Source organism: Stegodyphus dumicola, chromosome 2, assembly GCF_044657685.1.
Source record: "Stegodyphus dumicola isolate Sdum_Otavi_A_Nest chromosome 2, ASM4465768v1".
NCBI lineage: Eukaryota > Metazoa > Arthropoda > Arachnida > Araneae > Eresidae > Stegodyphus > Stegodyphus dumicola.
In genome coordinates, this window is record NC_140769.1 from 222786619 (window position 1) to 222800184 (window position 13566).

Genomic DNA, 13566 nt, shown 5'->3' on the forward strand with positions numbered 1-13566 from the left:
AAAATTACAAACGGCTACAAATGTGTCTCTGTTCACCTTGTTTATTTAATCAAACTACTTTGTCTTTAACTGACAGAGTGTTGGCTTTATAGTAATATATACTTCTCACACTTCTGCTGCTTTGTTTTGTGTTAAAAATGTTTCTTCAGTTTTATTTGGACCGTAAACTCTTCAAGAAAGTAATTCAGAAATCTGATTTAGAATGTGCGTGTTGATGATTGACTGATTCAGATGCTTGATTATTTTCTGATTAGATCTCATTTGCGTCTGCAAGAAGTGCCAATAATTAGGTAATAAATCTATGCAGACTTTCGTCAGAACTCGTTGGTATGCAAGTAAATAAAATGCTTACACAAATGAATAAAATACTCCTCATATTACCATTTCGACGTTTCATATACAGATAATTTGACTAAAACCTGATAATAATTTATATTTTCTCTCTCATTGTAATGTTTCTTTATACTTTTATAAACGTTCTTCCAAATAAATGTTTCCACAAAATTATTACAATAGGTTCTCAAGCATTACCCTCTTAACCTTCTAAAACCGGGCCGAAATTCTCATATTATAGCTTTCAGACCAGCGCGATCCGAAACAGTTTTGCCCCTTCTTTGACATTTTCCTAATGAGAAAAGTCGTCAGTTCTCCTCCATGGATGAAGTAAAATTTACATGTTTGTCGGACGCCTACGTCCCATAGTAGAGGAGTTGCTAGATTTGCAATTTTTTCGATGATTATTTTGCTTTCATATTTAAATGAAAGCAAAATTCTAAATAAATAGTGCATAAATAAATGTGCAGTACTGGATGCATATCCAGTGCACACTTTATTTAGAACAAAATGTGTGCAATGTTTATATTTCATTCATTATTTCTAATCAATCTCGTAAATAATTTGTGAATTTTTTAACTTTGTTTTCACTCTTTATTTATATTCGCGTATTTTCGTATTAGAAATTAGAAAGCTAGAACAAAATTTAACAAAATATAGTAAATACAGACTAGATCTGTAAGTCTGCAGGCCGGAATGCGATTTTTAATAACATATTTTCATTAATAAAATAATGGTAATGACTAAGTTAATGAAATAATAATAATAATATTTATTACCATTAGATGATTAGAATGAGATTCAATACAATTAGATTTTGAGATGAACTTACAGCAATAATAAAGCTTTACATAACAATAACAGAGATTTAAATCTGCTTTTTTCGATAATTTTGTTATTATAATATAAAAATCAAAATCCGAGATACATTTATTTTAACTAACATTTATTTTAAGCTATCTTTCCTGTCAAGCCTTTACTTTCCCCTAGAATTGCCAATGCCAGAGTATGTAAATTGTAGTAGAACGCGTAGAGTATTCAAATTTTTAGCAGAAGTAAATTCAGTTTAAATAGAAGGGAAACGAGATTGTAAGTGTGCTTCTTGAATTGCGAGCGTGAAGGTTGCTACGTAGAAATTTTAAGAACTGCGCGTTTCGGCCTGTGTGCCTATTTCGGCAGTTCGTTGAATCTTTCAACTTCTTAAACAGTAAGTTTGCTGAATCTCAGTTGTATCTTAGAACGCGGTTAAGTTAGTTACGATTATAGAGCCTCGTAGGTAGTGATTTCGTTATTTATTCATCCTGTCATTTATTTTTAGTTGTACTTTTCTATTTTGTTAAACCGCCGGGTCGGCGTAGTTTGTGAGCGTCGAGTGAACGCAACTGTATTTCTAAAGTGGAATAAAAAGGGATTTAAACCCTTCTTACGAGTTTGTGTAATTTACAGTTCAAAGCAGTCACTACCACTGTTGCTGACAAGTTGGGTCCTCGCAACATTATATTGGCACCCGAACACCTTACGAACTTAGATGGCCGAAAACTGGATGGAAGCTCCTGTACAACTCCAACAACAAGAAATGGCGAACCAGTTAGAAGGATTTGGATACCTGGTCCAAACGATGAGAGCATCTATCAAGCCAAACGTCAATTTCGACGGAAAAATTCGGTGGCGATATTTTTAAAGGCCTCGAAAATCCTTTCCAGTTATACCCTGTGCCTGAAAGACAAAAAGTTGCCATTGCCACGTCCGCACTAAGAGGATAGGCCTCACTATGGTGGAAGAGTATAGGGAAATTTTTATTAGGAGAATTCGGAGGCCAAACATATACCTTTGAAAATTTCAAAATATCATTATTAAAGGCCTTCCCTATAGTGAAAGACAGAGCAAAGCTAGAAGCCGAACTGTATAGTTTTTATCAACGTAATATAGAAGAGTTGACGGACTTTATTCTGCGAAAAGTTAAGCTGACGGATATGCTGTATGGAAAGAAACCTGACACGGAGATAATTGAAATAACCTTACCAAGATTGCTACCTGCTGTCCAAGATTACTTCGAAATCCGAAATCCAAGCACTTTGCAGGAACTCTTCGAGTTGGCGGTCAAGTTCCAAAACCGCAGAATAGCGGAAAAATCTAGAGGGGCATCCTATTCTCAAGGTCACCGAAGGCAATCCTCAAATCAACAGACCGGAAACACAAATCGCTCTTATGGAGGAAAGAGCTATCAAGCCAACTCATCGAAGCTCGAAGGTCAAGGCCCAAAAAAGGAAATTTGAAAACAACCGCCCGCGTACCCAGAAGACTGAAGTTGAAAGAAAAGCTTTAAACGAGTACAGGGGCCTGTAAAAGCGAGGGTCCAGACCCCGGAAGTTTCGAAAAAACCCTCAAGAAGATACCTAAATACGGTCGTGGTAAAGAATTCACAATTACCGATTATACAAGTCCTGGTTGGCGATGTACCAGTGGAAGCTCTCATTGATACAGGGGCAGAAGGTAATTTTATGAGTGATACATTTTTCAAGAAGAATTTTAATAGGTTACGATTATTTAAAAATAAAAACACAGAAATTATAGCGGCGCAAGGAAAAACCTGTCAATGTATCGGGAAATTATCATTAAAAATACAGGTAAAAGATCAGAGCCTCAAACTATTAATTTTTGTGGTGAAAAATTTGCAGAGTCCAGTCATCTTAGGCATGGAGTTTTTAAAGGCCGCGAAAGCCAAACTAAATTTTCAGGAGAATTCGATTATGCTGGAAATGGATCGGAGGGTGGTGGAGCCAGTGAAACAACTGCAGGTAGACCTTAGCCATTTGAATGACCATGAAAGCCAAGCCATCCAGCAAGTGGTGAGTACTTTTTCAAACTTGTTTTCAGAACGGCCTGGTAATTGTCAAATTGTAACGCATGATATACAACTAACTGCCGATAAACCCTGTAGGACTAAACCCTACCGGTATGATAAACAGAAAGAGCAAATTATCGAAGAACACATTCAGGAAATGTTGCAGAACCAGATAATAACGCCCATAAATAGTGAGTACGCGAGTCCAGTCGTACTATGTAGGAAAAAGAACGAGTTTCCTCCTTCGGATAAAAGGGCTTGGAGGTTTGATATCGATTACAGAAAGCTTAATAGTATTACTAAGTTCCCGGTTTACCCTTTGCCTGTAATACAGGAAATAATTAGAAAGATTAAGTCTACGAGATACATGACTACGTTGGACTTAACGTCTGGCTACTATCAAATAGCTATGAGACCTGAAGATATACATAAAACCGCGTTTATCACAAAATCGGGCACTTACGCATTTTTACGCATGCCCTTTGGGTTGTGTGGGGCCCCGTCAACATTCCAGAGAGCAATGGACATTGTTCTAAAGGTCCTAGGAAAACCGACTTTCATCTATCTAGATGATATAATTATAACGAGTAGTACGTTGGAACAACATATTAAAGATTTGAAAGAGGTTTTTAAATTATTAAAAGAGGCCGGTCTTACAATTAACGCATCAAAATGCAAGTTCGCGACTAAAGAACTTAAATATCTCGGTTATAAAATTTCGCAAAAGGGTATAGAAACTCAGGATTCAAAAATAAAAGCCATCAAGAATTTCCCACCTCCCAATACCGCCAAGAAACTTTCTTCTTTCCATGGGTTATGTTCTTATTATCGGTCGTTCATAAAAGATTTCGCGAACATTGTTGAACCGTTGCTAGTAATTAAAAGAAAAAAAAGTAAGTTTACGTGGACAGCAGAAGCAAATACAGCATTTGAAAGGTTAAAAGAAGCACTCATCAATGCCCCTGTTTTGAAATTCCCGGAAGGGGACGAAAACCTGGAAATTGCAGCAGATGCGTCGGACTATGCCGTAGGTGCAGTTCTCATGCAGAATGGCCATCCTTTGGCATTTTTTAGTAAAACTTTAAACTCTACGCAAAGGAATTATACAGTTACAGAGAGAGAAACATTAGCCGTATTAATGGCTGTACACAAATTTCGAGTTTATTTCGGCAAAGCGCCAGTAACAGTCTTTTCATGCGGATCATGCGGCTGTTGGTAGACTTTACGCGGGGAAAAACCTAACGCCCAGGTTAATAAGATGGGCTTTAAAACTTCAAGAATATAACCTAATAATTAAATATATACCAGGGAAAGAAAATAATGTAGCTGACGCACTATCCCGAATAAAACTGGACGATGAAGGGAATGAACTCAAATGCGCTGTGTTGACTTCAAAAATTTTAGATTCTAGAGAAACAATTATTGCTTAATTGAAAGCTGATCCTGAATTTGGAAGTACTTATGCTTATTTAAAAGACCCCGAAATCTTTGAACATACAGATATCGCCGCAATAAGAAGTAGAGCAGAAAACTATGAAATAATAGATAATTTATTGTTTTCTACGAAATCAACAAACGAAAATTTTGAGTACAAACCAGTCATCCCAACCTCTTTTCGATTGAGAATTTTGAAGGAATTACACGACGCGCCAACATCGGGTCATTTAGGGGTCAGAAAGACTATAAACTAAGCAAGTTTATAGTTTTTCTGACCCCTAAATGACCAAACTATAGCAAGGGTACGCGAGGCGGTATATTTCCCGTAATTATACAAAATAGTAACTGCGTATGTCAGGTCCTGCAATCAATGTCAATTAATAAATTATATTAATTACGGCCCGGCCGGGTACTTAAATAGCATTCGCGCTACATTTCCGAATGAAATTTTAGGCATAGATCTTCTTGGTCCTTTTCCCCAGAGTGAGTTAAATAAAAATCGTTTTCTTTTAGTAATTGTAGATCATTTTTCAAAGTGGACAGAAATTGTTGCACTTAAACGCGCGTCAGCCAAAACCGTTGCAGATGCATTCTTACACAGGTACATTTTAAAATACGGTGCACCGATAAAAGTCATTAGCGATAACGGTAAACAATTCGTTAGCCAAATTTTTGAAAACATTTGTTCTGGACTTGGCATACGCCATATCAAAATGGTTCCGTATAGACCACAGGCAAACATCGCAGAAAGAGTTAATAAAAATATTGTAAAAATAATTCGAAGCTATGTTAGCACACATCACAAGCGCTGGGATGGCTACATAAAATGAGTTAGCCTATGCTTTAAGAACAGCAAATCATGATACTACTGGAAAACCTCCAACAGAATTATTTTTAGAACGTAAGTTAATTACGCCACTACATAAATTATTCTTTGTGCAACAAAGAGAAGAAGAATTCAAACAAAAAGATATACAGAAACTTATTGATCAGGCGGTTAAAAGTTCGGATACGGCAAGAAATAGACAGAAACTTTACTATGATCGAAAACGCCGTGAAGCAGATTTTAAAGTAGGTGATAAAGTGTTAAAGCGGAAATTTTCTTTATCAAGTGCCCCAGATAATTTCACTGCAAAATTGGCTCCAAAGTTTGAAGACCCTTTTGTAATACAGGAAATCGAAACGAGAGAGGGGAAACCTGTAAAGCAAGTCCCGACCAGGTGAAAAAATATTATAATCAAAAAGATTTTGAAATCATTAAAAGTTTCTTGCAGGACTCAAGCGCAAAAGAAGTGGAAATTCCAGAATTAACGCCACCCGCTTCACCACCCAAGAAGCAGAGAACTGAAGAGGAACCTAGCCCTTCTACAAGTCATTCTAGGGTCCCGAAAAGAAGGAAGGAAAATTGTCAGACTCCAGGGCATTTAAGAAATGCAGGAAATCAACGCCGCCTCGTAAAGAATCTTTGGTAAATAGGAGAAGACCAGTTACAACTTCCCGCAGTAGAAAATCTGAGTCGAGGAAACCACTTCCAGGGCCAGATATTCAGAAGCAAACAAGGCCGCCGTTCACGAGAAGAAAAAGACAGGAAGAGGAACGAAAAGATTGGCACCACCAGAAAAAATTCAAGCAAGAATCCAGACCGGAAGCCGCCAAGACCAGCCGTCCAGGGGCCAAACGGAAAAGACAGGAACCCGAAGACTACCACCCCAAGAGGCCGGCGTACAGAGGGCGAAAAAGAAAAGTCACCATGGAGGAAACTCGAAGAACCCAAAGCGGAGATTGACTTCCATAAATTCTATAACTTGGAATCAATTTTGCCAGAAGAGGATGTCGGAGTTCCAAGCATCGAAAAGTCATAAGTTAAAATCTCCTATAATTTTTTTTTCTTTTGTTCTGAAATGTTATGCGTAAACACGAAGTTCTATGTGTTGATGGAAATCAATTTGTCTCGGTTGAGACTAAGTTTTGTTTTACTTTATTTAGCTAAGGCAAAAGCATTATTTTCTTTAAGTGTAAAATATAACAGCAAGCAGTTCCTGTTGGTCGAAAGACTGGTTCTGTTATGTTAAGCCAGAATTTAGCCAAAAGTAAAATAACTTCGTATTCTTGTATTAATGAAAAATTTAGTTTCAGTGTCGCCAGCTTGGCGAAGAAAGCGCGAAGTAAAATTTTATTTTTATCTTATTCATGTTATTGTAAATTGTAAAAATCATATATATTAGAATTTTGTAAATATACGTAAATACTTGAAAGTTATGTAAAAGTAGAATTTAGTCTAGAAGCATAAAATTTTAGATGCTAAAAGTAAATGCTCAAAAGAAACGAATTCAAATCTAAGAATTAAACAGTACATAAAATCATGCTTTAGAGCGAAAGCTTGCATGTCTAAAAATGAATGAGGGGGAATTTAGTATGAATGTGTTTTGTAGGGTTCTCCACCTACACTTGAATTTTAAGAATATTAAACATAGCTTATCGAGTTTCAGTATGTCGAATTAAGGTGTGTCAGATTTGGTCGTTTGTATGCTAACAAATCATTGTGGTTAGGGGAAGTGTTGTAATACAAAAACACGAAGATTCCCGTTTGACAACACACATGGTGGAGAACCAGGGTAAAGTTAAATTCATGTTTGAATATTTGAATGAATGTGAATGTAAGCAGTTAAATAAGGAAAAGAAAAGGATCAAAAAGGAAAATGTATCGAGTGTTAAGAAAGTGTAAATCATAATGTATTTCGAATATACTGATACTTATTCCTTCCAGATGCTGGAAGGAAGAGAAAAAGATTGAGTGATGAAGACCAAATTCCAGAAAGGATCCTGTAAGAAGATATGGTAATTTAACACCTACAGAAATGATTATAATTGTTTTAGGAAACAATTTGTTTTATGTAAACGGAGCTCTTGAGTTTTAGGTTAGAATATGGAAACTTTTTCAACAGGTCGTTTCTAGGACCTGCTTCCAAGTTTACCAAATTCTGGCAGCGGCAAATGTAGGGTTTATATTTATTTTAACTAACATTTATTTTAAGTTTAAGCTATCTTTCCTGTCAAGCCTTTACTTTCCCCTAGAATTGCCAATGCTAGAGTATGTAAATTGTAGTAGAACGCGCAGAGTATTCAAATTTTTAGCAGAAGTAAATTGAGTTTAAATAGAAGGGAAACGAGATTGTAAGTGTGCTTCTTGAATCGCGAGCGTGAAGGTTGCTAGGTAGAAATTTTAAGAACTGTGCGTTTCGGCCTGTGTGCCTATTTCGGCAGTTCGTTGAATCTTTCAACTTCTTAAACAGTAAGTTTGCTGAATCTCAGCTGTATCTTAGAACGCGGTTAAGTTAGTTACGATTATAGAGCCTCGTAGGTAGTGATTTCGTTATTTATTCATCCTGTCATTTATTTTTAGTTGTACTTTTCTATTTTGTAAAAACCGCCGGGTCGGCGTAGTTTGTGAGCGTCAAGTGAACGCAGCTGTATTTCTAAAGTGGAATAAAAAAAGGATTTAAACCCTTCTTACGAGTTTGTGTAATTTACAGTTCAAAGCAGTCACTACCACTGTTGCTGACAAGTTGGGGCCTCGCAAAATTATACATTCATTTATAGGAAGTGTGACCAGTTTACGTATTGGTCTTTTCATTTCACCCGACGCAGTTTTTAAGTTGAATGACCTTACTCTTTGGTCAGTTCCCTTTTAAGTGCAAATTACTTTTGCCATCTTCCACTTAAGTGGCGGCAAGTTCTCATCCTTGATTAGCACACATTCACTCGTAAATCGCCACTGGGAAATTTCCACTTGTTGCGCACTTGCAACTGAGTTAAGTAGTCTTTTGACCACGATTTCCAAAACGATTGGAAATTTGTGTGACAAATTTCCACCGTTCACGAATGGGAATTTTCTCATTTGTTACATCAGTCTCAGGAACACTTTTTAACTCGGAACCGACAATAAAGTGACCCGGTGTAATGACAGAAAAATCATGTGGGTACTCAGAAGCAGCCACTAAAGGATGGGAGTTAAGTATGGCTTCAATCTCCTCTAAACACGTTGAAAATTCTTCTTGTGAGAGGATCTGCGATCCTATAACACGTTTCATGTGAAACTTCATGAATTTAACGGCAGCCTACCATAGGCCTCCAAAATAAGGGGCTGATGGAACATTCATTGTCCATTTAACGCCTTCGTTGGTCAAGTAAGTATTAAGCGCCTCCATCGTACACGCTTTTAAGTAATACTTTGCACCGATAAAGTTCATTCCACAATCACTGAATATTTCAGCTGGCTTTCCTCGTCGTCTGATGAATCGTTTCAGAGCTGCAATACATGCCTGAGCATTAAGATCACTAACAAGTTCTAAATGGGCGGCTTTCGTTGTAAAGCATACAAACATACACACGTACATTTTCAGTGGTTTAACTCCTCTACCACATCTAGGGCTGATCAAGAATGGTCCTAAAAAGTCAGTTCCTGATCTAAGAAATGGTCTTAGATCCTTCTGCGGGATTCACTCTCGCAGAAGGTAAATCAGCCATCATTTGTTTCGAAGACTCAGAGCAAAATCTGGCACAGATAACGCACTTTCTTATTTCTCTGCGTATTGCAGTTTTTGCTCCTATAATCCATTACTTTTGTTTTATAGCAGAGTTAACTAATTATACTCCTCCGTGCATATAATTAAGATGATAAAATGTCACTAATAATTTTGTAATAGGATGATTCTTAGGCAATATTATTTGATGTTTCACAGACTCTGGTAAGCTGGCATTTCTTAAACGTCCTCCTACGCGTAGTATGTCACTGTTGTCTAAGAACGGATTTAGAGAAATTAAATAACTTTTCTTTAACACTGTCGCTTTCTCTATATAGCTAAGTATCTATTTCCTTTTTATACTCAGTTCTTTGGACTAGTTTGATTATAATATCATGTGCTTCTTTTACTTCACTTGTTTCTAAGAAAGGAGTCAAAATCCTATTCCCCCTCACATTTCTTATAAACCTTAAACACCAAGCAACAACTCTCTGCAACTTACTCCAAACTGAAAATTTGTTCCAAAGTTGCTCAACTAATTCCAACTGAACTACAAAACATTTGACAGAATTTTTTCTTTGCTCTCTTAGTATTTCCGCACTTTCTACATTTGGTAACCCTCTAACGCACTGTTTAGGCCAACTCTCAAAACTTTTTCGAAGCCAAATTGGACCTGACCACCATTTTTTCATTAAGTACCAACTTCTCAGCCAAGATTCCTCTAGTAAGCAAATCTGCGGGATTATCGTCAGACGGACAATAATACCAATCACTTGGACTCGATCTTTCCTGAATTTCGACAACCCGGTTGGCAACGAATTGTTTCCATCTCTTCGCACTTCCCTTCACCCAATGTAACGCAAAACAAGAATCACTCCAAAACACTATTCTTCCAATTTTATTCTTGAAAACGCTCTTAAGGTAATTTTCCCATTCTAGCACCTATTACCATGACCATTAGTTCCAACCGTGGCAGCGTTAGTTTCTTTAACGGTGACACTCTGCTCTTCGACTTTATAAAAGATACTCTGTAGTTCCCATTATTCTCACAATATCTAAATAAACAACAGTTCCGTAAGCACTTGGTGAAGCATCACAAAACACATGTACTTCCGATTGCTCATTCTCACAATCCAGAAAACAATATCTCGGAATAGTAACGTCTATTAATTTTTCAATTTCGTTACACCACGTTATCCACTTTTGCTGCAAGTCCTCTGGCAATTCTTCGTCCCAATCACACGCTCTCTCCCAAATTTCCTGTAACGATAACTTTATACGTATCACAAACGGCGTAATCAAACCAATAGGATCAAAGATTCTTGCAGCTGTCTGTAAAACACATCTTTTAGTTCGTCGCAACGTTTTCTACGAATCCATTAAACCCTTCACCTCCAACGACAACTCATCTCTATCAGGATTCCAATTCAACCCCAGGACTTTCAGCTGTTGAACTCCCACTATCTCACTGTCACTAAGTCCATTTTCTATCCACAATTTTTCTAATTCTCTACTGTTCGACCTCTGTTTCCTCAAATTAAATCCACCACTCTTTAATATTAAAACAGCATCCGACGACAACTCAAATGATTCTCTCATACTGTCTCCACCATAATATAAATCATCTACGTAAAGTGATGAATTTAACATTTCAAATGACTTCGGTTTACTTTCCTCATAATTTTTTATATGATGCTTTATCGTAGCACTCAAAATAATAGGGGAACTTTTACATCCAAAGGGTAGTCTTTTCATTCTCATAATTTTATATTCTTCACTAAGGTTATCTGAATACCAAAGAAATTTTAAGAATTTTCTATCTCTTTCAGAAATTTTTATCATTAAGAAAGCTTTCTCTATATCACCATTAAACGCTATTTTATAATTACGAAATTTTAGAATCACATCAAGAATATTTGGATTTAAAGTTGGGCCAATTTCCAAACAATCGTTTAAAGAAAGATTACCTTTAGATTTTGAACTACAGTTAAAGACCATACGAACTTTGGTTGTTTCTTTATCTTCCCTAACAACTGCTCTATGAGGCATAAAATACTCATGCTCATCTCTCTTACATTCCTCAATAATTCCATTTTGTTTTTGGTATATCCCTATACTCATTAGCAACCCAATCATTTTTAGAAAAATCCATTCCTAACTCATCAAATCTGTTTTATATTTTAAAAAAAAATAATTATTTCCTAATTCATCGTAACTAAACTTCCATAATAAATCAGTTTCATATCTCTCATTCACGAATTTTAAATTTTTCTCAAATTCATCTATCAGCGCTTTATCAACTACATGTAGCTCTTCTTTTTCTTTAATTCCTAAAGCATCAAACTCCCACAATATCTGAACATCTGAAGCGGCTACACAAAAATTTGCCGAAACTGCAGTCTTAGCATTTGGCTTGTAAACATCTTTACTTCCCTGTAAACCAAACCCGAAAATCGTTGGCACGCAAGTAATTTCCTGGTTTATTTTTTTCGAAAGCTGAGGCTTCAATAACCTGCCAAAACACACACATCTGCCCCAATTAATATCTCAATGTTTATATCACTGTCACAGCAGTCGGCTAAGACTAATCCGCAGGAGTGCATAATATTTCGCACTTCTTCATTTGGAACAGAAACATATGCCGCTATAAAGGTATCGGCCACTAGCACTTCAATTTGAATACACTGATTAGGGTTGTATCTACTAGATAATTTTAATTCTACTACTTCATATAATTTCTCAGTAGGCTTTGCTGAGCCAAAAGAAAAAACTGACAACCTTTCCTTTCTAATTGATTTTAATTTCAAGCAATTGGCAAGGGGCTTCGTACACTAGCTTCTTTCGGAGCCATTATCGCATAATATGCGCGTCATTTTATTGAATTCATGGATGAATTTTGTTTTATCAATAGAGCTAACGTATACACACACTGCAAGAGAGTAACAGGACAGATGATTTATGTATTGACCTTGACACTGAAGCATTGCATTGAGTTTGTTCGGCGCCACCGTTCTCTACTTTAGAAAGAGGTTTATTTTGTTTATAGAAATGAATCATAAAATGTTAAGGAAAAGCAAGACTTTCCCACTTAATTAGCGTCTATTAAATAATGATCACGATTATATCTACTTTTAGTAATCTCAAGCAGCAACCGTCTCAGCCTCAGCTTGGGTGGGTGACCACCCATGTGACTTACGGGCTCTTGTTCCCGTGCTTTGTATTTATCTCCTGACGAGCTTGGACTAATACGCATAAGTAAATAATTTAGAAGACTGATTTATGAAATTAATTTCACTATTTCTACTTTCATATATGTTTTGTACTGCATTTAATTGCAATTTTAGCGAGGTATTTTTCAGAAGATTCGTAACCAATGATAAGTCAGCTTGCAGCCCACGTGACAACTGGTCACGCCCCTTCGCCATTAGCTCCTGCCCTTCTCGACTCACACTTCGAACTTATTCTCTTTTCAGCGCTCAAAAAGCAAACATCTGATGATAGCCGGAACACATCAAGCAGAATGCTTGATAATCTCGGCATAAGTGTAACTTGGAACTTCGAAATCATAGAATGATGAGCTTTCCCACAGAAACAATTTCTGGCTCTACACTTTTTCGCATTTCACTCCGAAGAAAAACATTTAAAACAAAGATTATTTTGCTTAATAATTTCAACACGCTCATTTCCTGAAAGCCTTTTAAAATTAGGACAATTTTGTGTCGAGTGGTTTGGATTAGTTTTACACAAAATACATGTTTGATCTTTTGCTCTAGATACATATACATTAGATATATTATTGTAATTATAATTACGAAGTTTATTAACATTATTTTCGTCGCCTCTTTTATTATCGTTGCCAGTAAATGATTTTGCAAAAAGGGATTTTGATTTTTGTTTACCTATTGATGACAAATAAATATCGCATTCACGACCTAAAGTTTGGGGTTCGAACTATGTCTCTCCCTGTTTAACTGCTATATGGGTCTTAAATTCACGATCAAATTCACTGAATATTTTATCCGAAACCAAAAGATCACATAACGATTTAAAATCTTTTACATTTCTCAACTGACAATAATATTCAAAATTTGCACTTAACCTTGATGCAAATTGCACAAAATTCTCAGATGACAATTTTTGCGTAGAATGAAAATGATTTAAGAACTCATGAAGGGTTGGTTAAAATTCCTTTAAAATCATGGATGTTAGTTCATCGTAATTATTAATATCTTCTTCCTTCACATATGCCATTAAATTAGTGACCTTCTCTCCCAAAATATTTAATAGGATTTCTGCTTTTAAATCTTCAGGTACTTGTTTAGTCCTAAAAGCCCTTTCAATTGACTGGAAAAAGAGATTAAAGGATTCTGCTTTGGTAGGTACAGAAATTGTTAATGTTTTTACACTTTTAATTAAATTTTCCATATT